Source organism: Dipodomys merriami, unplaced genomic scaffold (assembly GCF_024711535.1).
Source record: "Dipodomys merriami isolate MVZ:Mamm:240054 unplaced genomic scaffold, mDipMer1.0.p SCAF_1007, whole genome shotgun sequence".
Lineage (NCBI taxonomy): Eukaryota > Metazoa > Chordata > Mammalia > Rodentia > Heteromyidae > Dipodomys > Dipodomys merriami.
This window is the reverse complement of record NW_027202280.1, coordinates 240,234-267,694: the sequence shown is the minus strand read 5'-3', so window position 1 is coordinate 267,694 and position 27,461 is coordinate 240,234. Positions and strand designations below refer to the sequence as shown.

The window sequence follows — 27,461 nt, the reverse complement described above, 5'->3', positions numbered from 1 at the left end:
GTTGGGTGTGCCTGGCACTGGTTGAAGCCACCTCAAGACTAAGGGCCACTTAATGGGACAGGAAAAAAAGGAAATTCAGAATAGAGCTTAAAAGTTAAAGAGGACATGAAACAGCCTAATGTATGTGAAGAGTCTAGAATCAAGGGAGAACTTTATGGAAAAGTTAATGGTCCAGTATTCTCTGCATTGGGAATTTGTCATGCCAGTGTACTCCTGTAGTACTGCCAATCAGAATGCTGAGGCAGGAAGAACATAAATTATAGAATAGCTTGGGCTATATCACCCAATTCTATCTCAGAAAGGAAGGAAGAGACAGACAAAAGGGAGGAAAAGTGCAAGAAAAGAGAAAAGGAGGAAGTAGTAAAGAAAAGGTAGGGGTAAACAGAGGAAAGAAGGAAGGGAAGAGAACAAAAACCAAGAATAGGGAAAAAGTATATGTTGGGATGTCTAAATAACCCTCATGTATGACTCAACAATGATAAATGTCAGCAACTACTTATGGAGACTTTTTCAAAAAGAAAGAATAAAGTAGTATGGAGGAACAGCTCTCTGAGATTCTTCTGTGAGTGAACTTACTGGGTGCTTTTGGGGTCATAGGGGAATGGATTTGGAACTAAGTCTTGCTATGTAGCCCAGGTTGGACTGGAACTCACTATATAGGCCAAGCTATCCTCAATCAATAAACTTCCTGCCTCTGTCTTCTGCATTCTGTGTTTGTGAGTATGGCTTTATTACACCCAGCTCATTTTTAATGCTGCTGTTCTTGCCAGTCCTGGGACTGGAACACAGAGAATGGACCCTGTCCCTGAGCTTTTTTGCTTAAGGTTAGCTCTGTCCCACTTTGAGGCACAGGGCCATTTGCAGTTTCTGCTGGTTAATTGTTGAGAAGAGTCTCATGAACTTTGCTGCCTAGGCTGGATTTAAACAGAGATCCTCAAATCTCAGCCTCCTGAGTAACTAGAATTACAGGTGGGAGCCACCAATGCCTAATGCATTATTAATTCTTTTCCTTTAAGAAGACCTGTGAGATAGCTGGGCAGTGGTAGCGCATGCCTGCAATCCTAGCTACTCAAGAGGCTAAGATTTGAGGATAGCAATTGAAAGAATGTCCAGGTAGGGGACTGAGAAGGTGGCTCAGTGGTAGAGCATTTGCCTTACATGCCTGAGGCCCTGGGTTCAATTCCTCAGCACCACATAAGCAAAAAGAAAAAAGTCAGAAGTGGTGCTGTGGCTCAAGTGGAAGAGTGCTAGCTGAGCTGAAGTGCTGAGGGACAGTGCCCAGGCCCAGAGTTAAGGCCCCACGACTGGACACCCCCCCCCAAATAAAAGAATGTCCAGGCAGGAAAGTCCATTAGATTCTTATCTCCCATAAACCACCAGAAAGCCAGAAGTGGCACTGTGGCTCAAGTGGTAGAGAGCTAACCCTTAGCTGAAGAAGGGGTGGAGTGAAGTGGACCACTTACCTCGAACCAGCCCTACTCTGGGTGGGCATTACATGCATGCATGGTCACACACCCACAGGGACTAGGAGGACGGAGATCCATGCAGCCAGGGCAAAGAGATCCTTGGGTTTCTTGTGCCAGCAGCAGGTGCCCCACCAGCTGCAGGAGGATGGTAGCAAACATGGCCTGGGTCCTGAGACTGTCGGTGGACACAGTGGATGCAGTGGAACCAAGTAGCCTCTGGGCAGAACCGGAAGAGGATGCAGGGCAGACTCCGAGCCTCCTGCTTCCTTCTTGGGTGGCCGCTATGGTTGTGTGCTTCCAGACTCATCTGGGACTGTGCGCATGTGTGTGCGCATGCGTATCCCTCACTAGCATTTGTGCTCATGCCCATTGCACGTTTGTACTGTCACAGTTTGTGTGCATGCGTGCCCTTCCTTCACACTTCCTGGTTGGGCTTCTATATCTCCTGAGAGGCTGGAGGACCCATGACTGCTGGAATCCAGAACTGAGGTGAGACTTTCCCAGATTGTATTGGAAAACATCCAGTGAAGGATGCAGCAGGGCAACCTGCTTGGTTGGAGCACTATCTATAAAGTAGATTTTGTACTCTGTTTTCTAGTGAGCTTTGTTCTTTTTTTTTTTTTGCCAGTCTTGGGGTTGAACTCAGGGCCCAGGCACTGTCATTGAGCCTTGCTGTGCTCAAGGCCAACGCTCTACCACTTGAGCCACTTCCAGCTTTCTGCTGTTTATGTGGTACTTAGGAATCGAACCCAGAGTTTCATGCATATGCTAGACAAGCACTGTACCACTAAGTGACATTCGCATCCCTTTTGTTAAACCTCCAGCTTATCAGGAGGTTTAGAAGCCCAGCCCAGAAGTGTGAGGGAAGGGCATGTGCACAGGGTCAAGTGAATGCACATGCAATGCGCATAATCATGCACGCTGGTGTGGGACATGCATGCACAGCCACGCATACATGTACACCCACCTGGATGAGCCTGCATGGGTATGACCACAGTAGCCACCCAAAAAAGAAGCGGGAAGCTGAGAATCTGCCCTGCATTGTCTCCTGGGTCCAGCCCGAGGCTGCTTGAATCCACTGCATCCACCAGCAGTCTCACGACCTAGGCCGTGTTCGTTGTTGTCCTCCCCCAACTGGTGCTGCACCTGTTGCTGGGATGAGAAACCTAGGGTGTCTTCAGACTGAGTGCATGCATCACCATCCTCATAGTCCATGTGGGCATGTGACTGCAATATGTGTGTGATGGCCTCCCGGTCTCGGGCTAGTTCAAGGTAAGTGGGACACTTCACACACATGCACGTATGCATGTGAGTGTGTGTGTGTGTGTGTGTGTGTGTGTGTGCACGTGCATGCACACACACACACACAAACACACAAACACAGACACACACACTCATAGGACTGGAAGCGCAGGTCAAGGGACTGTAAGTGTGTGTGAAAGGACCTTAAACTGGGTGAAGGGACTTGGGAACGCACTTGCAGAGCTACATAGACATTGACTAAGGCGCCCTAGAGCCCCACAGAGAATAAAGGGGGGTTGGGCTGTCTCAGAGGCCTCCTTGCTACCGCTCCCCAGTATCGCTCCGGGGTTGGTCAGTTCTGCCGTTACCACTGGTGGTCATGGAACTGGAGCCACATTCATTGCCACCTTTCCCAAACTGGCACTGCACCTGCTACAGTGATGTCTCTTTGCCTGTGGACCTCTGTCTTCCTGGTCTGCATGTGCTTTGTTGAGGTGCCATCATGGGAACGCCCTCATTGCCAGGAAGTACCCCTCCTCTTGATCCTCCTCCCCACCAGGGACTGGAAGCCATGGTAAGAGGAGGTCCATTACTCCTGCTGATACAAGAAAAAATGGAGACTTGGAGAAAGGAGTTGACAGTGGGGATGAAGTCCTGCCTTGTACACAATAGATATCCACTAAGAGATTCACAGGGCACAATGGCATACTGATAATTCAGAGAAGTCTAGGATTAGAAAAAGGATGTCATTTTGGCTCACATGAGTCTTTTGCACTTCCTGTGAAACTTACATCAACAACCTTATTTTCTCTATCTTTTCACAGACCATTCCCCAGGAGCTCAGGACATCTGGATTTGAGCAGAGTTGTCACCAGAATGCCAAGGGACCATTATCATTGCATGGCCACCACCACCTGGGACTAGTCCACTTTCCTACAATGCCCATACGAGGCTTAATGTGCTTTCCTGCCTGGTTTCACTTCAAACTGTGATCTTCAGATCTCAGCCTCTTGAGTACCTAGGGTTATAGGAGTGAGTTATAGGCACCCAGAACAAACTCTTTTTAAAGACGATTCTTATTACCATGTAATTAGTTTTCTAAAGAAAGGTCTCACCGAGTGCCAGTGGCTCACTCCTGTAATCCTAGCTACTCAGGAAGCTGAGATCTGAGGATCGTGGTTCAAAGCCAGCCTGGGCAGGAAAGTCCTTGAGACTCTTATATCCAACCAACCACGAGTAAAAAAAAAAAAAAACAGAAGTGGCACTGTGGCTCAAGCGGTATGGTGCTCAGCTTGATCTGAAGAGTGTAAGGACAGCACCCAAGCCCAGAGTTCAAGCCCCACGACCGATCAAAAGAAAAAGAAAGAAAGAAAGGTCTCGTGCTATTTCCATGCATGCATACACTGCATCTCAGTTAAACTCACTCCTCCATCACTTTCTTTCATTCCATCCTTGAAACAAATGTAGGCAGGCACTGGTGGTTCATGCCTGCAATCCTAGATACTCAGAAGGCTGAAATCCAAGGATCTTGATTGAAAGCCAACTGGGACAGAAAAGTTTGTGAGACACTTATTTCCAACTAATTATCAAGAAGCCAGAATTGGAGCTGTGGATCAAGGGATAGAACAATATCTTTGAGCAGAAAAGCTATGTAACAGTGCCTGCTGGATCCTGTATTCAAGCTCTCTCTCTCTCTCTCTCTCTCTCTTTCTCCCTCCCTCTCTTTCTCCCTCTCTCTCTCTCTCTCTCTCTCTCTCTCTCTCTCTCTCTCTCTCTCTCTCTCTCTCTCTCTCTCTCTCTCTCTCTCTCTCTCTCTCTCTCTCTCTCTCTCTCTCTCTCTCTCTCTCTCTCTCTCTCTCTCTCTCTCTCCAAATCTCAACAGGTTTCTTTGTTCTCTTTTAATACACTCATACCATATTCACCCTCATTCAGCTTCCCTCTTGGCCTTCCCTCATATTTTGCTTTCCTATCATTCAGTTTGTTTTCATATTTTTAGTGTAACTTAAGGCAACAGTGGGGTTTCTATATGCTTTTTCACCAGTACATGTATTATAATTTAGTCAGATTCACCTCTTTGATTATGGTTTGTTTCCATACTCCTCTAACACCACATTCAGTAGCTTTCAGTGTGTCTCCTTACACCATTTTCTTACCTAGTCACAATGTATTTTAATCTTATTTATACCTTATCATTCTCCCTCCATTTCACCCGTATATTTCCACATTTAAGTCATGTTCTGTAGTCATGTCTATAAAAATGTTTATATCTAGATATGCATATCTTTCTAAGTCTAAATGGGTGAAAAAAGTGATACTTGGCTCTTGGAGCTTGGCTACCAAATCAGATATATCCTCCCTCCCACTCCTGCCCCATCCTCTTTTAGAGCTATAAATTCATTTTGGCTTTCAGGGAAAGCCAAGCACCTAAAACAGAGCTGCTCACGAGGCTGAGATCTGAAGATCACAGTTGGAAGTGAACAAGTTAGGAAAGACCATTAAGACTATTATTGCCAATTGATCACCAAAAGGCCAGAAGTGGAGCTGTTATTCAAGTGGTACAGCAAAATTAAAACAAAAACACCAACATCAAGTATTTGCTTGCTTGCATTCCTCTTCATAGAGTAGTACACATGAGTGTGGTTGGAGCTGGGTTCCAATTCTAGATTCCACACTTAAATACCTGACTTGTAATTTTAAGCTGCATTCCTGTGTGTGTGTTTGAATAATAATAAATAAAACACAATTCTTGGGATGATTCTTAAGAATAAAATGAACCAGGGGCTGGGAAGGTGGCTCAGTGGTAGAACACTTGCCTTGCATGCTTGAGGCCCTGGGTTCGATTCCTCAGCACCACATAAGAAAAAAGAGAAAAAAGCCGGAAGTGGCGCTGTGCTCAAGTGGTAAGAGAGCTAGCCTTGAGCTAAAGAGCTGAGGAACAGCGCCCAGGCCCAGAGTTCAGGCCCACAACTGGACCCGAAAAAGAAAAAGAATAAAATGAACCAGTGTAGATAGATTTTGGTGATCCTTACACAATAGAAAACCAAGATTAGGAGATTTCAAACATGTGAAATTATTCTCTGCAACAACAGGTATCATTTTTTGCATTCAAAAAGCATTATTGATATTTTCTTACAGATTTTCTTTTTTTTTTTTTTTTTTTGGTGGTTGTGGGGCTTGAACTCTGGGCCTGAGCACTGTCCCTCAGCTCTTCAGCTCAAGGCGAGCACTCTACCATTTGAGCAACCATGACAGTTCCAGGATTCTGAGTGATTTATTAGAGAGAACAGTTCCTGGACAGTTCCTGTCCAGGCTGACTTTGAACCCTCATCCTCAGGTCTCAGCATCCTGAGTAGTTAGGATTACAGACATGAGCCACCAGCACCTGGCTCATAGGCACTTTTATAAACACTGAAATAGTTGAAGTGTTGATTCAGGTCAATCGACTTGGAATGGACATGTTTGACATATCATCTGCTCTGTGGGAGTGTTTGTTTGTGTGTATCATTTATATCTATGGTTTAGAAAGCCTGTGCTTATACATCTTCAGACAAACTTAGCAGAGATGGTTAATCAAGCCAGAAGCCAGGGGCCATCCCCAGATACTAGTCAGCACCACTTTGAAACTCACTCACTCTCTCCAAAGTGACTTCCATCCATCACTCTTCTTTGGGGACCGGTTTCTGCAGAGATATAGTACCTGTGAGTCTCGGTCTCATCTGTTATCAAACTGCCCTGTAATGAGAAATCTAGCCAAGGACCTCTTTTTCTTTGCCCATCTTTCTGGATAGAAGTCAAGATTTCTGTCTCACAAATCCAAAGGGCATGCTATTTGGAACCACAGTCTTTGGTCCTGCATGCAGTAAAGGGAGTTGAGAATGTACCATCCCCTGTTACTGACCTTGTTACAGCTGGATACATTCTACCAAGGTGGTCCCATCCTCTTTCTGACCATGGTTTAAATCACTGCAGGGCACTCATCTGCAGTGGAAAGATGCAGCAGACTGGTTTTGTTGCATGATAAGAATGAGAGACTTAACTGGAGGGCACTTTCTGCTGAGGCATCACAGACTAGGGAAAAAGTCTACTTTTTGCCATTCAGGACATGGTTTCTGCATAGTCTATAGGAATGGCCACCTGCCGCCTTTGGGTATTATTTTCTCATTGGGGAAGTTGTGCCCAGCTGATTATTATTCAGAAACCAAAAGAGATAGATTCAAAACCTGGACTTAAGTCAGAGTCATTTCCAGGCTTGACTATTTCCCACTCATGTCTTCCAACTGTCATCTGGAAGCTGCAGCTCCTTGTTCTGGGGCCTTCTCATACACTGCTCACACATGCATTTGTTTCACCCAGAGCAAAGGGTATAGGAGAATGAGAGAGAGAAGGAGAGAGCAAGAGAGAGCAAGAGAGAGAAATCCTACTGTGAGAGCAACAGCTATTTATATTGCAATCTGAGAAATGATATCTCTCATTTCTACCATGTTCTATTCACTAGAAATAATAACTAGATATGGCCTTATCTGAAAAATGAGAGATTGCAGGGGATTGTTGAGATTAGTATGGTTTTGACCTGGAACTTCCTTTCAGAGTGTGTTCCCTTAAGGGGATCTGCTCAGCTAATGGCTTATGGGTCCTGAAAGGAAGGGACAATCTACATTTCATCTATGCTCTGTCATATTCGGTGCCTGAATGAGCCTGTGCCCAAGCTACTTTGTCTCAGAGAGGGTTGGGTATGCCTGACACTGGTTGGAACCACTCCAAGGCTAAGGGCCACTGAATGGGACAGGAAACCAAAAGGAAATTCAGAAAAGAGCCTAAGAGACAAATAAGACATGAAACAGCCTCATGTGTGTGAAGAGTCTAGGGAATCTAGGGAGAACTTTATGGAAAAAAGATAATGATCCAGTATTCTCTCCCTTTGGGAACTTTCCAGTCATGCCAGTGTACTCCTGTAGTACTGCCATTCAGAATGCTGAGGCAGGAAGAACATAAATTCCAGAACAGCTTGCACTATATCACCCAATTCTATCTCAGAAAGGAAGGAAGGGACAGACTAAAGGGAGGAATAAGGGCAACAAGCAAATGAAGAGAAAAGGAGGAACTAGTAAAGAAAAGGAAGGGTAAACAGAGGAAAGAAAGGAGGGAGAGAATTCAAAGAACAAAGAATAGGGACAAAGTATTTTGGGATGTATAAATAACCCTCATGTATGACCCAACAATGATAAATGTCAGCAACTACTTATGGAGACTTTTATAAAAAGAAAGAATAAAGTAGTAGGTGTCAATATGTGACAAAATGAAATAGGTTTATGGAAGAACAGCTCTCTGAGATTCATCTATAAGTGAACTTCCTGGGAGTTTTAGGGTAAGAGGGATTTTTTTGGAACTAGGTCTTGCTAGGTAGCCCAGGTTGGACTGTAACTCCTGGGTGTTTTAGGGTAAGAGGGATTTTTTTGGAACTAGGTCTTGCTATGTAGCCCAGATTGGACTGTAACTCACTATAAAGGCCAAGATGGCCTCAATCTCTGAACCTCCTGCCTCTGCCTTCTGCATTCTGTGTTTGTGAATATGGCTTTATTACACCCATCTCCTTTTTAATGCTGTTGTTGTTGCCAGTCCTTGACCTGGAACATAGGGCTTGGGTGCTGTCCCTGAGCTTTTTTGCTTAAGGCTATCCCTCAACCATTTTGAGGCATATGGACACGAGGTTATCTTGTCATTGTCAAGAAGAGTCTCATGGACTTTTCTGCCCAGTCAGAATTCAAACCGAAATCCTGAGATCTCAGCCTCCTGTGTAGGTAGAATTACAGATGAGAGCCACCAGTGCCTGACACATCAATAATTCTTTTCCCTTAAAAAGACCTGTCAAGTTGCTGAGTAGTGGTTCCTCATGCCTACAATCCTAGCTACTCAAGAGGCTGAGATGAGAGGATAGCAGTTCAATGCTTGCCAAGGTAGGAAAGTCCATGTGACTGTTATCTCCAATAAACTACCAGAAAACCAGAAGTGGCACTGTGGCTCAAGTGGTAGAGTGCTAGGCTTTAGCTGAAGAACTGAGGGACAGCACCCAGGTCCAGAGTTCAAGCTCCATGGCCAAAAATAAATGAATAACTAAATGAAATAAAGAATAAAAGACCTCTCAAGTAGAATAAACTTCAGGTCCATAAAATAGAAGTCTGCTTCTGAGATAGACATACTTTGTGTATGGTTTTTATTAGAACAATTATAGATATATTAAAATTCAAGACAACGGTACTAAAAGATATAAAAGCAAGATACTTTATTTCTAACCTGTGAGGGATAAATAAAGATTTAAAAAAGGGAGTAAGTGAATCAAAAACAATAAAAAGAGGTACAAAGCAGCACAGGGACCCATACAAACTGGAATCAGAAATGAGAATGGCAGATGTGGACAAAACTATGACTTCATCTTGGATGTCTTGTCTCTCTTCTCAAGTGGAAAGAAATTTTTGAGTTGAATCTTTACAAAGTCTCCTTATCTCAGGCTCTTGCAATTAGATGTAGACCGTGCTATGTGAAAAGGACAGTGTTATAATTTCTGTACAAGGATAGCGTCTGTAATAACCCGTGGGACCCAGGGAATCAGTGGGGCACAATAGTGTGGCCCCATGGTCCAGCCTGCTGGAGGGGGAGCAGCATCAAGAGTCAAGCCTCACAACTCCACAGACCCAGCCACTGGACAGAGCAGGGCATTGTGAGGCTGATGTCACCACCCCAAGGGGCACTGGAGGAGCATGCCATGGCTGGGGCATGCCACTGAAAGGGGCAGAGCAGGCCACCAAAAGGGGAAGGGGCATGCTCCTGGAGACATGCACATAGGGAGCTGACTATTGGGATTGGACTTGGGCTGCTTGGGGGAAGATCATGAATATCAGTTTGATACCATTAGTGGGGCAGGGGTGCAGCCTTTCTAGGTGTATATAGGCTGCATGCTCCAAGGCTAGGGGGGAAGTTAGGGGAAAACACATTGGGAGGGAGGAGGGAGGAGTCCTGAGGACACCTGGTCTCTTGTGGAGAGGGGAGTAAGGAGGAGACCAGTGGTTCTGAAGAGATGAGAGTAAAGGAAAGACCGGGAGTCCTGAGGCAGGAATTGAGTGTGGAGGAAGGAGAGGATTGGGAGTGGAGGGGGAGAGATGGCAAGAGGGGAAAGCCTGCCACAGTAGGGCAGGGCAGGCCTGTGGAGGATAGGGCAAGCTCTGAGAGGCCATTTGGGGCTTCTTGAGGGGCCATTTGGGACCTCCTTGAGAGGTCCTTTGGGGCTTCTTGAGGAGCTATTCAGGGACTTTTTTTGGGGGGGCGGGGGTTCCGGTCGTGGGGCCTAAACTCAGGGCCTGGGCACTGTCCCTCAGCTCTTCAGCTCAAAGCTAGCGCTCTACCACTTGAGCAACAGCACCACTTATGGATTTTTTTCTTTTTGCTTTTTTCTGTTTGGTCTGGTCGTGGGGACTGAACTCTGGGCCTGGGCGCCGTCCCTCAGCTCTTCAGCTCAAGGCTAGCACTTGAGCCACAGGGCCACTTCTGGCTTTTTTCTTATGTGGTGCTGAGGAATTGAACCCAGGGCCTTATGCATGCAAGGCAAGAGCTCTACCACTGAGCCACCATACCAGTCCTTCAGGGACTTCTTGAGGGGCCATTTGGAACATCCTCCTGAGGTCACTCTGGGCCTCCTTGAAGGGCCTGTTGGGGCCTCCTTTAGAGGTCATTCAGGGCCTCCTCTGGAGGCCATTTGGGACCTCCCTCTAGAGAGGCCTGTGGACAGTGGAGAGGCCTACATGTGGGGGAGGAAGGGAAGAAAGGGAAAAGCCTTCCCCTTTGAAGGTTTGGAGGTTTGGGGCTTTGGGGATCTGAGGTTTGGAGGTTTGCAGACCAACTAATTGGTGGTTTGAAGACCAACCAATAAAAGTTGGAGTGTCAGGACTGCCTATTGGAGGTTTGGAGGTTTGGTGATTGAGGCTGCTCTTGGTTCTGGGTATCTAAAAGGACAAGGTAGTCTCAAGACACCTTTCTGGTGTAAATAAACTTCTTTTGTTCACTTCTCACTGTGCCTCCATGGATTGTCTCTCTCTCTGAGGTTCATCAATACCCCACTGGGTGATGTTCTCACAGGGGCCATCCTAGGATGGCCATCCTAGGATGCCCAACCCCGAGGAAACATGAGGGCCACTGGCCAATGTCCTCATGGTTTCCACATGGCTGCCATGGTAGCAGTAAGAGCATCCTGCCATGTGCCCAGTGTCATTGGCAACAGACTTCCTGGACCAAGTACCTAACTGCCAGCAGGTGTGCACTGGGCTCTGATTGGTCCACTTCCTCACTGATGTCAATGGCCTGACTTGTGATTGGTCCATTTCCCCCTGACATCACAGAGCATTGTGAAGGTATGCCCAACAGGGTACATATGAGGCAGCTGCTCTCCAGCTTTTTCAGTTACAGTGCTGGGAGCTTTTACTCCGGTGACCTGATGGACTAACTCAGAACTACTTGATTGCTTTCTTTGGGTGTGGGGAGTGGTAGTTGTGTTGTTTGGGTTTGGGGATTTCATTTATTCAGCTGGGGGTTGTGTTTACTTGTTTGTTGGTAGTTTACCTTCTGTTTCTTAAGATTTGTTAGTTGTCCACTTCATTTAGATCATCTTAGGTAATTCTTAAGCTTGATCACTTGCCATCCCAGGGACAAGGTGTTAATGTACAACTTTAGTTCCTCCCCCAGGGAGGGGGAGATCACTGTCATTGCACAGTACAACTTGACAAAGATTATCGGTTACTGCAGCTGTGTCTATGAGAAGCTGGCCCATCACTGCCTCACTGACACCACAGTGGCAGTCAAAGTTCTCCCAAGGAAAGATCTGAAAAGTCATGAGATAGAAAACGAGGTAGCAGGTGGGAAGTTGGCTCAGTGGTAGAGCGTTTGCCTTGCATGCCTGGGGCTCTGGGTTCGATTCCTCAGCACCACATAAGAAAAAAGCCAGAAGTGGCCCTGTGGCTCAAGTGGTAGAGTGCTAGCCTTGAGCTGAAGAGCTGAGGGACGGTGCCCAGGCCCAGAGTTCAGTCCCCACGATCAGACCAAACAGAAAAAAGAAAATGAAGTAACCATTGTGAAAAGTGTACGTCACCCACACATCATCCAATTATTCCAGGTGATGGAGGATGAAGACTCCTTGTCACTGAGCTGGCCACTCAGGGCCATCTCTTGGGGTGGAGTCAATAAATCCCCTTGCATACGCCTATTCCAGTATGAAGCCAAGAGGTTGTTCAAACAGATCACGAGTGCCATTCACTACCTTCAAGAGAACTGAATTGTACTCCTAGACCTGACGGCCAACAACGTCCTGTTCAACACCAATGGCAATGTTAAGGTCAGTGATTTTGGCGTTTCAGGGTGACCCCAGGACAGTTGCTAAAGGGGGTTTGTGGAGCCTTACTATTCCACCCCTCTGAAATGATCCTACAAAACATGTTCAGTGGGTACAAGGTGGACATTTGGGGACTTAGCTGTGCTTTTGTATATGATGACAACGGGAAAGTTGCCATTTGAGGAGAATAAGATGACAGATATGGAAACAAATCCTAGAGGCCAGGTACACCGGTCCCCTTTACCAACTACAATGGGACGTGATCTCCTTCCTAAACTGCTGACTGTGGGCTTCAATCTGAGGCCTGCTATTGAGGAGATAATGGAGCACCCATGGCTGGCCCTAAGTGTGGGATTTGGCCTGCTTCCTGATGAGCAACTGCCCAGCAAGCTGGACCCCGTTATTGTCACAGTCATTTGCAACATGGTGTACACGGTAGCTGGTATTAAAAAGAAAGAACAGAGCATTCAATGAAGCCATGGCACCTACCTGCTCATCCATGAAAACATAAAGGAGAATACCAGAAGTGTGGAATCAAAAATGATGCTTTTGGCTAGTCCACCATGCACACCTCCTGAGGACAATCCCACCAGCCCTCTTCCTCCACAAAAAAAGAGCCACCTATTCTGCAGGATGTAACACCTTCAGCTTGTCCTCAAATTTTCAGTTACCTCTGAAGAGAACCCAAAGTGCCAGTCTGCCTGTCCTTCTGCTCTACACCCTGCAGAGCTCCAGTTCCAGCTTCATTTGTGGCCCAGATTCTTTTAGCTGGTCGGGTACACTAGACAGTTTCCACTCAGTGGAAAATGGTCTTCCCTCTGGTCATCCTCAGGGGGAGGCCATAGACCTCAGGTGGAACATTAGACAGGGCTGGAGGAGGGTGGCTAACAGGATAGTCACCATTTTTCGCAGACTTTGCTGCTGTGTGAAGGCCCCAAAGTAATGTTCACAGATTGAGAGCAAAGCTGTCCCAGAGAAAGCAGTGCAGAACTCTGAAACAGCACAGTTGAAAGCCACCAGACTCAGATCTTCGGGGTGAGTCTAACTAAAGCAGAGAGATGTGGAATTGAAGAGCTGCAGGTGGGAAAGGAGTCATGCAGGAAGTTCACACTGTGGAGGTCTCAGTCCAGCATGGCCAGGTTGTGTGACGGCTGCTAGGGGATTCTCCGGCAGGGATTCCTTTCGGAGAAAGGACAGCTGACATCACCAAGGCTTTCCAATGCTGAAAGATAAGTTGAAAGGTGGCCTCAATCTGCTGTACTTTCTGAGCTGGGCATTTACACATCGATCCCTTACTTAATAGTATTGTCACTTTATTGAACAACCTTTTCCCTTGGTCCTCTGAACACTAAGGTGTTTTTGTCCCAAACGCTTCAGGTCATCTCACCTTTCACGTAGGTTGCTTGTGTCCCCAATTGCTAGTTTATTTATTTAGGTTTAAAGTGAGGCCCTTGAGCTTCGTGGTATAGGAATCCATGGATCTCAGGGGCAGGAAGCATCCTGGACTCTGTTTCTCCTTCCGCAGTCTCTAGGTGACTGGGTACAACTACTGAGCACACTACTTACACTGGCTGGGTTGGAGTACAAAGGCAAATCTTCACTGCGAATGGAGAGGTACCTGTCTCCATTCACCCAATGCACTATCAATGGTTTCTGCCCTTACTTTCCTCCATTTAAATGCACTTTCCTGCTTGTGTAATTTCTCTCTAAATCTCATCATTATCCCAACATAAAACCTTCATCCAAGCATCTCTTCTTTCAGAGTTGTTTATTTGCTCACAATCAAAGAGACCCTATTACTAAGACAGGTTGTTTTGAATGGCAACTCCTCCCATGAGTCCCCATTTTCTCTAAGGGGAACCAGAAGGCTGGGTTGGCTGAGTTTCAAATAAGAGAACAGTCTGACCAACCAGAGCCACTGTTTAGACTGGCTAAAAATATGAAGTAGAATAATATTCCTTCCTTGATCGTAGAGGTAGAGAAACCTGTGAAGGAGCAGCATTCCTGAGAAAGTATGGAGATACAGTGGTGCCACTGGATGGACCCTGCCTGGGATGACTGCATCTGGACAGTAGCAAAAATTTGGTAAGGTTGATATGACCTCTACCACTGGGCTATTTGTGTTGGTTTAGTCAGGGCCATGAGATTTCCACAGAGAGGATTTGATTCAGGCTGATGCTGTCTGCCCTTGGGTGACAAGTGTGTTATAGGGAGGATTTGAGCACACCTGACTTTTGCTATATGTGCACTGATGTCAGGAGGCTAAGCCTGCAGAGCAGACTGATGAGATTTTCTGCAGTAGGTAGGATCAGTGGTCCAGCTCAGAGCTATTTGGGAGCAGATCTCCCCTGAAAGAACAAAAAGGGATTCTGGTGAGAGTCCCAATAAGGGCTACAAGAGGGAAAAGATGGGTACAAAGTAAATGACAGGGTGGACACTAAATGTAAAGGAGAAATGACAGGAGGCAAATTAAGAAGGGAGCTGAGGAATCCTGAATTCCACATGGGCCATTTTTCAGTGAAGAAAGTGGGTGGGAAGGAATTAACTGTTGATTTGTAAGACTTCTTGATCACTATTCTTTTTTTTTTCCTTTTGTCTGTTGTGTGTATGTGTTTGTGAGTGTGTGCTGCTACACCTCAGTGCTTTTTTTCTTATGCTGTTTCCTTTGCCTTCTCTGTTCTCTCTCCACTTTTCTCACCTTCTCCCTGCTGCCGCCCACCATTTCTCTTCCTTTGTTTTCATTCCTCCCATAGCTACTCCTATTCTACTTCTCCTGTTCCTCTTCTTGCTGTTCCACTACTACCCTCTACCATTCCCTTTCCCTCTCTTCCTGCTCTTGAATCTGTCTCTCTCTCCCTCCACCTCCCTCACTCTTCCTCTCTCTCTACACTTCTCCCTTTTTCCTTCTTTCCCTTTCTCCCTCTCTGTCTTTCTCTTTTTTCTCTCTCTCAGTTGTCATGGATATGTCTGGTTCTCTCCTGCTTGAGTTATACTTCCAGGCTTGCATTTCTCTATTTACTTGAAGATGGAGTCTTCCCAGACTTGCTGTAAATGCAATCTTCAAGGTATCATCTTGGGAGATAGGTAGGAATACAGACAAGAGCTTACAGCATCAGGGAATGCAATTGACTTTGTTAATCTGGTGTGGCAAAGGTTGCTTTCTCTATTTTGAAAGGGCATTTGTGTATTTATGTGAGGGATAGCTGTGTAGAGTCACCTTACAATTGGTTGTGGAAGGAAGGGGGTGATGGGTTTGTGTAAATGGACAGGGAAGGACGACATATGTGCTGTACAATTGCGCTGAGAGGTGTCAGATTCTTAGTAGAGACTCTATGAGTCCCCAGAGAGGCCCCCTTTCCCAAAGCACCCAGCTTGGGCATGGTGCTTCCGTTTCCCGGTAAAGACTTTAGGCCTCATGGAAGAATAGCAGAGCCCAATTTTTCTCCTTGGGGAATCAACAATGCTATCAGAGCCAAGTTTTAAATATTTGAACATCAAGAGGCCATTTTTGGAATCACAAAGTGTATGAATTAAAAGATATTCCCTTCCGTTCAGCTAGAGGTGGTCAAGGAACAGGAGACCTGAGGAATCATTGAGATAAACTGGGATCTGTGGAAGGACATAGCCTGGATGGACTTTGGTTGTATATGGACCACACCCGTGGATGGACCCTGCCTGGGATGACTGCCTTCCCACAAGAACAAAAATTCGGTAAGATTAGATATGAGCCTTCACACTAGAATATTTGTATTGGTTCACCCAGGGCATTAGAATTGCACATAGAGGCAGTGTTGAGGATTCATGCTGCCTTTGGGTGACAAGTGTATGATGGGGAGGAGTTGGGCAAATCTGGCCGTTTCTCTGTGTACACTGGGTCAGGCGGCTGAACCTGCAGAGTAGACTGATGAGAATAGCAGCAAGAGGAGGGCTGGGGCTCCTGGTGGGTCAGTGGTACTGCTCAGGGGTATTTGAGGAGCAATGCTATTCTCAAACAATGAGATGGATTTGTGGCGAGAGAAGCAATAAGGGTCCAAATAGGCAAAGGATGCATAACTGGTTTAAGACAGGGTTGATACTGATGCTGAAAGAGAGCTGAGGAGGAATGTAAGGAATGCTGAACTCCTCATGGAACAATGTACAGTGGAGAGGGTGGGTGGGGAGGGAAGTACTATTAATTTCCATGATTTCTCAATGCTTTTTAATTGTCTTTTTGTTGGTTGTGTGCATGCATTTGGGAATGTGCTGGCTTGAACTCTGTTCTTTTCTCTTTCTCAGTCTCCTTTTCCCTCTGTGGCCTTTCCTTGGGCCCTCCTCCCCTCTACTGTCTCTAATCTCTCCTTTCTTACACCCTCATTCTTCTCCTCTTCTCCTCCCTCTAATCATTCTCTTCTCCCTATCTCATTCCTTCTCATTCAATCCTTTCTCTTGAATTTGTCTCTTTGTCTCTCTGTGTTTAGGTATGTATGCATGTCCCTCTGTTTTTCTCTCTGTCTGTTTTCCTTCTCCCCCTCAGGCCCCCTCTTTCCCTTTTTCTCTCTTGAGTGTGGGCGTGTTTCTGGCTGATGTTTTACCAGTGGAGTCACTCTTCTAGGCCTGATTTTCTACTGAGTTGGACATGGAGTCTGCTCAGGCTGGCTTTATCTACAGTCTTCTCAGTGTCAGTGTGTACAGTAGTTAGGATTATACAGGTGAGCCTCCAGCACCTAGACTTTGTGAATCTGGTACAGCACAGATTGGTTTCTCTGTTATTACAAAAGGAATTTGTGTACTTGTATGAGGGACAACTCATAAAATTTTGGGAAAGGAAAGGGTGTTGGGTTGGGCTGCATGTGGAGAATGGAGAGGTAGAGAATTACGTTTCCACAGTACAAGGGTTTCAGCACTGAGAGATGTCAGATTCTTAGGAGAGACCCTTTGAGTCGCCAAAGATGCTTCCAGTTGACACCCCCTTCCCCAGAGCACCAGGCTTTGGGCATGGTGCTTCCTTTTCCCTGGAAGTTCCCAGGGGAAGCCTCTAGGTCTCATGGAAGAAGAGTAGGGCCTGATTATTTTCCTAGGGCACATGGTGTGTAGGAAGCTTAATTTCAAATATTGCCACACTATAAACCTCCAGAGCCCATTTTTTGAACCAAAAAATGTAGGAATTACAATAATTTCCTTTCTATCAACTAGAGGTGGAGAAACTTTTAATGAGTAAGAGACTTAAGAAAACATGAAAATATAGGAACATGTGGATGGAGATGAGTACAAGCGGACATGAGCAGAAATTTAGTAAGATTGGATATGAACCTCCACCACTGTGATATTCATTCAGCAGGGCATTAGATTAGTGTACTTCACTGAGGAAGTACACTCAGCATGGAGAATGAGAATACTCAAACTTACAAAAGTAGTACATAGTATATATGAAAAGGAAGATTAAGGCAGAAAGAATCAGGATGAGTGTTGGAAATAATCTGTGTTTTTGTGTGTTTGCAGATGTGTGTTGTGTGTACATGTGCACAAAGTTGTATTTTTGAGTATCAGAGTAGACCTCTTTGGCAAGGGGGTTTTGGGGAAGTATAGGGGACTGAGCAGCTGGGTGTGGGGAAAAGCATTCTAGGCAGTTGGAATAGCAGTGGCCCCCAGCTGGCACAGTGCAAATGCCAGTGTGGTTGCAGCAAGGAAGCCTGGGCTCAGTGGGGAGAGACAGGATCAGAGAAGGCACAGGAGCCTCTTGGCAGCACAGGCTCTGCACTACACCAAAGGAAGCTGTGAGCAGAGTGGTGACCCACCATGCTTCAACATTGTCCTGTGGTTCTCCTGTCTACTCTAAAGCCACATTTCTTAGTCTTCAAATATGAAAGGGTGTGTGTGATATTGGTGTTTCTCATGAAATTGAGTGTCCTCCAGTTCCATCCATAGTGTCTGAGTGTTGGTTTCTTTTTTTTTTTTTTTTGGTTCCTTTCTGGTGCTTGAATTAGGACCAGTAAAAGGTCCCTGAGCATTTAGCTCAAGGCTGGAGCTTTACCAGTTTGAGGCACAGCTCCATTTCTGGTTTTCTGAGGGATATTTGAAGTAAGAGTCTCATGGACTTTCCTGCCTGGGCTGACTTTGAATGATGATTCTTAGATTTCAGCTTTCTGAGTAGCTAGGATTACAGGCGTAAGCCACCGATGCCTGGCTCATGATATAGTTTTGATAGTGAAAAGATCCTATCCAGAAGTCAAGATTGCCTGCTCTGGTTCTGGCTCTGCAGTCTTCTTCAATCTTGAAAATTTTTCAAGATTTTTATTGAATGTTTTCAAGATTATATGCCACTTCCACTTAGTCTTGTCTGAAGTTTTATCATGATTTGACTTGGGTCTTGCAGGACTATCGTGAAGTGACACTGTGTGCCTCCCACTGCATCCCACCAGGTGGCTGGAGACATCAGTTTGTCTTGGGAGTGTAGTAGGTAATTTTGATCACTTGAAGATGGCCAAATTTGCCAGTTTTTCTACTGAAAAAATTCTCCTCTCCCTTTGTAACTCAGTGATGTGTGGGAAAACACATAAGGCTGTGGAAATATCCCATTCCTCACATCATTGACAGTTTGCTTATGTATTTACATATTTATTCATGTTTGAACTTGCTAAGGGATTCCTATTGAATGCATTGGGTTGTAATTCCACTCCTGTCATGGTTTTGATGGTTCCAGACTTGGCCAGTGCGAGCCCCTTCTAACAGACTTTATTAGTGCTTTTATTTTATTTTAATTTTATTTTTTTGCCAATCCTGGGGCTTGAACTCAGGGCCTGGGCACTGTCCCTGAGCTTATTTGCTTAAGGCTAGCACTTTACCTCTTGAGCCACAGTGCCACTTCCAGCTTTTTCTCTTTATGTGGCACTGCAGAACCCAGGGCTTCATGGATGCTAGGCAAGCACTCTACCCCTAAGCCCTCATTAGTGCTTTTGTTCTTCACTCATACACAAGATCAATGTTTATTTAGTACCTTCCATGCTCTAGTCTTTGAATCAACTATTATCCAGGAGCTGTGGCTGGATGGCATTTAGAAACCAACATCTGAGTATTAGGTATGTTCTTTGCTTTTGAGATGTTATTGTTCCTAGGCCCTTTTGGAGAAGAGAACTGGAAAATACATAAAACGAATATACAAAATACATGTATTCATGTATATGGGTGTGCATTGATATATACAAGCCCATACATGTATATTTACACATATACACATTTAAATTTATATTAATTTCTTTTAGTAGTAAAGAAATGTAAACTCAGAACCTCTTGCTTGCTTTGCTTGGGTCCTAGTAATTGAGCCCCCCTTTAAGCCCTGCTTTTTGCTGGTTAGTTTGGAGGTGAAATCTAATAAACTTTCCTGCCTGGACTAGTCTCAAACTTCAGTGTTCAAGCTCTTAGCCTCCTGAGTGTCTCAACTTCTGATTTGTACACCAATCTATGTATATATATCCATCTATATATACTCAAAATCATGAGTTCACACTGACACCTCCAACTGCAATCTCACCCCAAATATTCTTCCAGTTTTTTTTCCTTTTCCATATTTGTAACTACCAAGAAACCTATTACCCTTGATAGGATGACTTACTGAGTAATTCATTCTGTTTGTAAACAATCTCCTGTGATTGCCAGTGATGTAAATGTATTTGGCCTTTTTCTATGGTTCTTGACATAGAAATCCAAAAACACTCATGCTTTCCTGAGTAACAGGGGTGGTAGTAGGATCTTTTGCTCTACTATTTGGTCATTGACCCTGGTTCCTCAATCAGAGCTCCTAAGACCTTAGTCATTTCCTGAGTTATAGTAGCATCTGACCCAGAGCTATGAAATCCTTTGGAATTTCCTGTCACAAGAGCATGTTCTAAGAGGTGCAACCCTTGATGTACACCTGGATAGCCTCAGGATGGAAGATGATCTTTTTATGATGGACTGGTAGTGCAAACCTGTAATCCCAGTATTTAGAAGGCAAATGCAGAAGGCTCTTGAGTTCAAGGCAAGCCTGGGCTACAGTCAAACCATCTTTTAAAAAACAAGCTTTTATAGGTACATTATTTGGGGATTAGCTCTTAATTTTGTTTTTTGGTTTCATGAAATTTTGTCATGTCTGTAAAATTTATACTTGCCAAGAGATTCAAACTGCCTGATCAACCCATTCTCTCTATTGCTCTGTATCTGTCTGTCTCTGTCTCTGTCTCTCTGTCTCTGTGTCTGTCTGTCGGTCTGTCTCTCCCCTTCTCTCCCTGTCTCTGGTCGATGTCCTCATGGTTACCACATGGTTGCCAAGGTAGCAGTAGCAGCATCCTCCCATGTGCCCAGTGGCCTTGGCAATGGTCCGCTAGGCTACATGGAAGAGTAGTAGTCCTCCAAGCTCTCACACAGACTTGATTCTTGTGACTATTTACCAGTCCTTTACACACTAGTTCACTCATTTCAGGAGGCATGACTAGTGCTATGAGCCCAGCATGCCTGGCATAGTCCCCGTGTAGCACACTCAGGCCAAGTGCCTGGTGCTACAGGATTCTGCAGCCGAGCTTCTGGTCAAAGTACATCTGACACTGAGCTGGCCTTCCCAGGCTGAAAGGAAAATGGAAAAGTAGCCTGAAGGTGTCTTTACCTTCAGAGGTGGTAGGGGTTGCAGCTTGATCACATGGTGACTTCACCTGACAACCATTCACCTTTGTCCTTGAGGTGGTTTTGTTCCAAATGCTACAGCAGGTAATCACCTTACCTTTCATGTAGGTTTCCTGTATGTTTATATACTTATTTGTTGTATTTACATTTGAGCTGAAGCCCATTGATCTGAGGGTCAGGAGGCATCCTGGACTCTGCTCCTCCTACTGTGGCCTCTAGATGACTGGGTCCAACTCCTGAGCACACCAGTTACACTGGCTGGGTTGGAGCATAAGGGCAAGTCTTCATTGGGAAAGAAATGAGACCTGTCTCCATGTACCATGACAGTGGTTTCTGCCCCACTTTCCTCCATTTCAATGCAGTTTCTTCTGTGTGTGTTTTCTCTATAATCCTTTACTCATCACTATCCCAACATAAAGCCATCATCCAGGAGAACCCGATTTCTCATTTATTTGCTCACATTGGTAAAAGATAAAACACATATTTGAAAGACCCTAATGAATACACCCTGAAGTCGTAATTGCAACTTCCTCTGTTAGCCCAATTTTTCTCCTCAGGTAAACAGAGTGTTGTGAGTGCTGAGTTTCACATATGAGACCACTGTGAACATGTAGAGCCTATTTTTGGAACCACAAAGTATATTAATTAAAATATGTTCTCTTCCTTTCAGTGAGAGCTGGAGAAACCTCTGAAGGAGCAGGAGACCTGAGAGAACACGGAGGTATAGTGGTGCCTGTGGATGGACCAGGCCTCTGTGAACTTGGTCTGAGGATGGACCCTGCCTGGGATGACTACTTCTGGACATGAGTGGAGATTCAGTAAGATTGGATGTGACTCTCCACCACTGTCTTATTTGCGTTGGTTCATCCAGGGCTATTAGATTTCCACACAGAGGAAGTGCTGAAGGCTGATGCTGTCTTGGGTGACAAGTGTGTGATGGGGAGGAGTTGGGCACAGCTGGACTTTGCTCTGTATACATTGGGGTTAGGAGGCTGAGCCTGCAGAGCTAACTGATGAGATTTGTAGCAAGAGGAGGACTGGGTCTCCTGGTGGACAAGTGCAGTTCAGGGTTATTTGGGGAGCAGATCTCCCCTCAAAGAATGAGGTGGGATTCTGGTGATAGAAGCAGTGAGGGCTAAAGAGGGTAAAGGATAGGCACCTGGTGAATGACAGGGTTGACACTAATGCTGAAGGAGAACTGAGAGGTGGAAGGTCATGAAGGGAGCTGAGGAATCCTGAATTCCTCGTGGTCCAGTGTTCAGTGAAGAGGGTATGTGGGGAGGGAAGTACTGTTAAATTCCATGATGTTTCCATGCCTTTTATTTTTTTCCTTTTGTTTCTTTGTTGTGTGTATATGTTTGTGAGTGTTTGCTCGTACCAAGTCTTTATCTCTGTGCTTTTTTTCTTAATTCTCTCTCTGCTTCCTTTTCCATCACTTTCCTCTTTCACCTTTCCCCGTCTTTCCCCCTCTCTACTATCTCTTCCCTCCTCTTCTTCTACCTCATACCGTCTCTTAGTCTACTTTTCCTTCCCCTCATCTTCTTCCTCTCATCTCCCTCTTCTCTTACCTCTCTCTCTCTCTTCCTGTTCTTGAATCTGTCTCTAACTCTTTCCATTTCTCTGTCTTTCATCTCTCTGTCTCAGTCTTTCTTTTTCTTTCTCTCCTTCTTTCAATTTGCATGTTCATGCCTGGTGCTCTACCACTTGAGTCACACCTCCAGGTCTGCATTTTTCTAGTTAATTGATGATGGAGTCTTCCTAGACTGGCTGTCACTGCAATCCAGGTAGCTTCTAGGATAGTTACGATTACATAGCCTCCAGCATCAGGCAGTGCACTTGACTTTGCTAATCTCTTGTGGCACAGGTTTGTTTCTCTGTTGTTATGAAAGGTATTTGTGTACTTATCTGAAGGACAGCTGTGTCAGTGACACATTAAAATGGGTGTGGAAGGAAGGTGGTGTTAGTCTGCTGTGCAGAATGGACAGGGAGAGAAGGACATGTATAGTGCAAGTGTATCAAGACCCTTAGAATATCAGAACATGTGCACACTCAAGGACATGTGCACTCCCATTTCCTAGTGAAAGAGCAAGCAGCTCCCTTTGCATGATTGATTAACAGCTTCCGTCTCTCTTTACCAAGATGTCTCAGAAGCACACAAGCAGATGGCTGGTCAGGAATTCCTCTGGGAATCAGCCTCCTTAAAACCCAACCTGATGTGCACGTCGAGAGGGAATTAGGAAGGAAAATGTGCTCTTTTCTTCCTTCAAGTTCAGCTCTCAATGCAGAGCTAGATGTGTCAAATGATCTCCTCAGAGTGAGGCAGAGACTTCCAGGAGACAAGGCCTTGCTGCCCCAAAAGCTGCAGTTGAGGCTCAGAGTGAGGGAGTGGGCTTCAATTCACATCTGTGGGTTTGGCTTAAGAGGCTAGTGTCTTGTAGTCCTAGTGCAGTAGAGAGTGTGCCTCTTCGCTGCTGTGATTTCAGTGTTGAGTTGTATTGTGGAGATGGGGGAGAGGGGCAGTATGCCAAGCAGGAGGCAAGTCATTTTATGATTCCATGCCAGTCTTGTCTTAAGGGGCAAGGTGAGCTCACTGTCCAAAACTCAGGTCTACCTTTGACTTTTCAATGGATAGTCTGATGCACACGCATGCTAGAACACTCCTAAACCTTTGTGGAACAGTTGGAGTACATTTGGCTCAGTAGGTGAAGGAGATAGGACCAAAAGTTGCCCCAGAGAATGAGGCTCCCACAGCTTAGCTAGAATATCACACAGATCATTACATAGGCTTCTAACCAGCAGGATGGGACCAGGGCTGGAGGAAAGACTTGGAAGAACTGAAGAGGGAGGAGCCAGTGTGGGATGGAAAAGCTTCCCAGAGGAGGAGCCATTGAGCTGGTGTGTGCACACCATCTCCATGTGTGAGATTGAGGTGCACAAGGCTTCAGGCAAAGGGCATGGAAACACAGGTGAGGAGACCACAAGGCAAGGGTGAGAAGGGCTGTGGAAGGGAGTCATAAGAAAGCAGTGGGAAAGAGCTTTGACCATGTGCAACAGGACACTTGTCAAATAAGTGTGTAAGGGAATGGGTAGGCCTTCATTCAATGGACATTTGCTGAGTGACCACAGGGTGAGAGACATCATGCTGAAGACTGACACAATGCTGAGAACAGCACAAAAATATCTCTCCTTGTGAGTTTACACTCAAGCATGGAGAAAGACTTTACCCAGATTTACATAAGTAATAAAGAGAATACATCAGAAGGATGATGTAAGGCAGAAAGGATGAGTGGTGGGAATATTCTGTATGTGTCTGCACCCATGTGTGTGTGTGCATGCATGTGCACAAGGTTGTATTTTTGAGCAGGGTATCATAGAGTAGATCTCTTTGGTGGGTGGGAGTGGGGGAGGATGGGGGATGAGCAGCTGGGTGTCTGGGGAAGAGCATTCCAGGCAGTAGAATAACAGTGGCCCCCAGCCTGGCACAGGTTATCCTGGGCTGCTGCAGAACAGTACAAATGCCAGTATGGCTGCAGCGAGGAAGCCTGCGCTTAGTGGTAAGAGACAGGATCAGAAAAGGCACGGGAGCCTCAGGCTCTGCCCTTCACTGAAGGAGGACTATGAGCAATGCTTCAGCAGTGTCCTATGGTTTTTCTGTCTGCTCTAAAGCTACATTTCTTAATCTTCAAATATAAAAGGGTGTGTCTGATATTGGTGTTTCTGTACCTGCATTATTTCTTTTTTTTTTCTTCTTTTATTGTCAGTTGTGGGGCTTGAACTCTGAGCCTGGTCACTGTCCTTGCACTCTTCAGCTCATGGCAAGCACTCTACTGCTTGAACTACAATGCCACTTCTTGTTTTATAGTAGTTTATTGGAGATAAGAGTCTCAAGGGCTTTCCTGCCTGGCTGGCTTTGAACCGTGATCCTCAGATCTCAGCCTCCTAAGTAGCTAGGGTTATAGGTGTGAGCTACCAGCACCCGGCTTTGCATTATTTCTTGAAGCTTAGTGTTCTACTGTGCAATTTATATTGTTGAAATTGTTTTCTTTTTATTTGTTTGAACATGGGTCTAGGGCACTGTCTCACTATCACTCTACCATTTTGAACCATAGATCTGCTTCTGGTTTTCTGGAGGTTAATTGGAGAAAAGAATCTCATGGACATTTCTTCCCAGGCTGACTTTGAACTTTGATCTTCAGATCTCAGCTTCCTGAATTGATAGGATTACAGGCGTGAACCTGATTTTATTTTATTTATTTATTTATTTTTTACTTAAGGCTGAATAACATTCCACTGAATGTATATGCTCTCTTTTTATTGGTCCATTGATGTACACTTGATTGATTCCCTATCTTTATTGTGAGTGGTGCTACCGTAAATGGAAGTACATGCAGACAAAAAGAAACAAATAACAACAACAACAACAAAAAAACAAGTATTCCTTCACTGGAGTCTGATGGCTCATGGAATCTTGCCTTGGTAGGAACTTGCATGAGAGTCTTTTCTCTAGTTAATGACCAAATACCTGGGAGTTGAGCTGTGGCTTAAAGTAGTTGAGCATTAACCTTGAGCTAAAGAGCTCAGGGACAGCATCATGGCCTCAAGTTCAAGCCCCACACCACCACCACCAAAATCACTAAAAATATATTTGTGAAACCGTCTGGGAAGGTGGCTCAGTGGTAGAGTGCTTGCTTGCATGCATGAGGCCCTGGGTTCAATTCCTCAGCACCACATAAGCAGGGGGAAAAAAAGAAAAAAAAAGAAAAAGAAAGCCAGAAGTGGCACTGTGGCTCAAGTTGTAGAGCACTAGCCTTGAGCTGAAGAGCTGAGGGACAGTGCTGAGGCCCAGAGTTCAGGCCCACGACTGGAACCAACCCCCCCTCCAAAAAAAATATTTGTGAAAATCAAACCTCACACAACTTACCCATTTTGTTGTTTGGTTTGGAAATAATATAAATGATTTCAGATTGACTACATTTAAATTCCAAAGCAAGTGACCAACCCTTCAACAGAAAGGCAGGGGTGGGGGCTGAGGGGTGGTCTTCACCCACCCTGACTCCAAAGACCCTAAAATGAGCCAAGACACGACTAGAAAGATCTACAGCCAAAGAAACGTACATGTGAGGGCTGGGAAGGTGGCTCAGTGGTAGAGCGCATGCCTGAGGCCCTGGGTTTGATTCCTCAGCACCACATAAGCAAAAAAAAAAAAAAAAGAAAGAAAAAAGAAAAAAAAATGTACATGTGTTGTTGGGAGAGAGGCCTAAGGACCTAGAAGAAAGTTCTAGCTGGGCACCTGAGACTCTAGTCTCCATTTTCTATTTGAAGCCTCTGGTACCTTCTATGTACAGATGATTTTGCCAATCTGAAAGTCATTTGTAAACTGACTTCCCAATACAGGGTGTTATGTCAGTGTCAGCCCTATTGAACTGAGCCCAATTCTCAGCATCACTGTTTAACGAAAGAACAAGAACACAACTTGTTTTCCATACAATACTTAGAAAGCAATCTTGTTCCCCAGTTATAAGCACATCTCCAAGGAATAAGAGCACACAAAGTCTGTCAGATGACATTGTACAGACTGAACTCAGCCCTGGCTTGAGCGAGCATGCACTGCCCTCTGCTGGTCAGAGATAGGCAACAACTGACTCTTGGGAGACCTGAGACAGGGACTTTTGGTGAGCCCAGGGCTTTTGGTGTGAGTGATAGTGCTGCTTTATAAAGCTCTTTTCTCCCTGTTCACCCAGCAATTGCAGGGACTAGGTTTGCTCTGTTTGAGAAAGCAAAAATTTCAAAACTTACTTTCTTCCCTTTGAGACATTGGCAATCTCTCCTGTTCCCATCTCTTTTATTTACTTATCCTAAGCACATACGTTTATTCAGCAAATATTTTCTGATTGCTACTAGTAATGTGCAAACTCTTTCTGGTTACTAGGAATGTCTGTAGGAAAGATAAACATAATCTTTGTTTTGGTGTTTATTTTAGGGGCCCAGCGAACATGAGTGTTAGTAATTATGGGCAAAGTTTCCAGTGGCAAGCAAGGGTGCCAGGTTCACATTTACTCCTCCTTGTAGAGCTGAAACATGAAAGAAGTGATATTTTTCCCACAAGGCCATTCCTACATTTTGGGGGCTTTTTTGTTTGTTTTGTCGATCGTGGGGTTTGAATTCAGGGCCTGGGCATAGTCCCTGAGCCATTTTTTTTCAGGGTATCCCTCTACTACTTTGAGCTACATCCCTGCTTCCACTTTCCTTGTTCTTCTTTACAAATAAAGAGTCTCAGGACTTCCTGCCCAGGCAAGCTTTGAACCATGATCCTCAGAGATTAGCCCCCTGAGTAGCTAGGATTATAGAGATGAACTGCAACTCCAGGCTTCCCTTGTTATTTAAAATAGAATCTCCTAAATTGCAGAAGACTTTCAACTGAAGTTGATTCAAAGTCCACTAGATGGCAGGATTGCCTACTTTAATACCAAAGGCAAGCAGAGTCACAGATTCTCCTTTACAACTCAATACAGAGCCTCAGCTCTTCTGACAACTCTGGGATGTCCATTTGACTTTTTTTAAAAAAAATCAATGATCAATCATTAAGAGTCAAGATACAGTGCTATCAAATTACATCTAAACTTACAAAGAAAAATTGCTGTGGAGGCAAAAAGTAGTAAGTAGGGAAATACAAGGTTAGTATTTCTATTTCTTTTTTTTTTATTGTGAAAATACCGTACAGAGGGGTTACAATTACATGAGCAAGGTAA

General features: G+C 45.0%; 1 long non-coding RNA gene across 2 annotated transcripts; it reads left to right on the top strand.

Annotated features, from left to right (window-relative positions):
- The first annotated feature begins 11,873 nt into the window (after nucleotides 1–11,873).
- LOC138807150 (uncharacterized) lies at nucleotides 11,874–22,852 on the top strand. 2 transcript variants are annotated; one of them, XR_011366065.1, is made up of 4 exons: nucleotides 11,874–12,084; nucleotides 14,055–14,166; nucleotides 15,637–15,792; nucleotides 21,383–22,852. It is a non-coding gene; the product is annotated as an uncharacterized lncRNA (long non-coding RNA). The 2 variants fall into 2 exon arrangements; XR_011366066.1 differs by lacking the exons at nucleotides 11,874–12,084; nucleotides 14,055–14,166 and adding an exon at nucleotides 14,205–15,146.
- The last annotated feature ends 4,609 nt before the right edge of the window (nucleotides 22,853–27,461 follow it).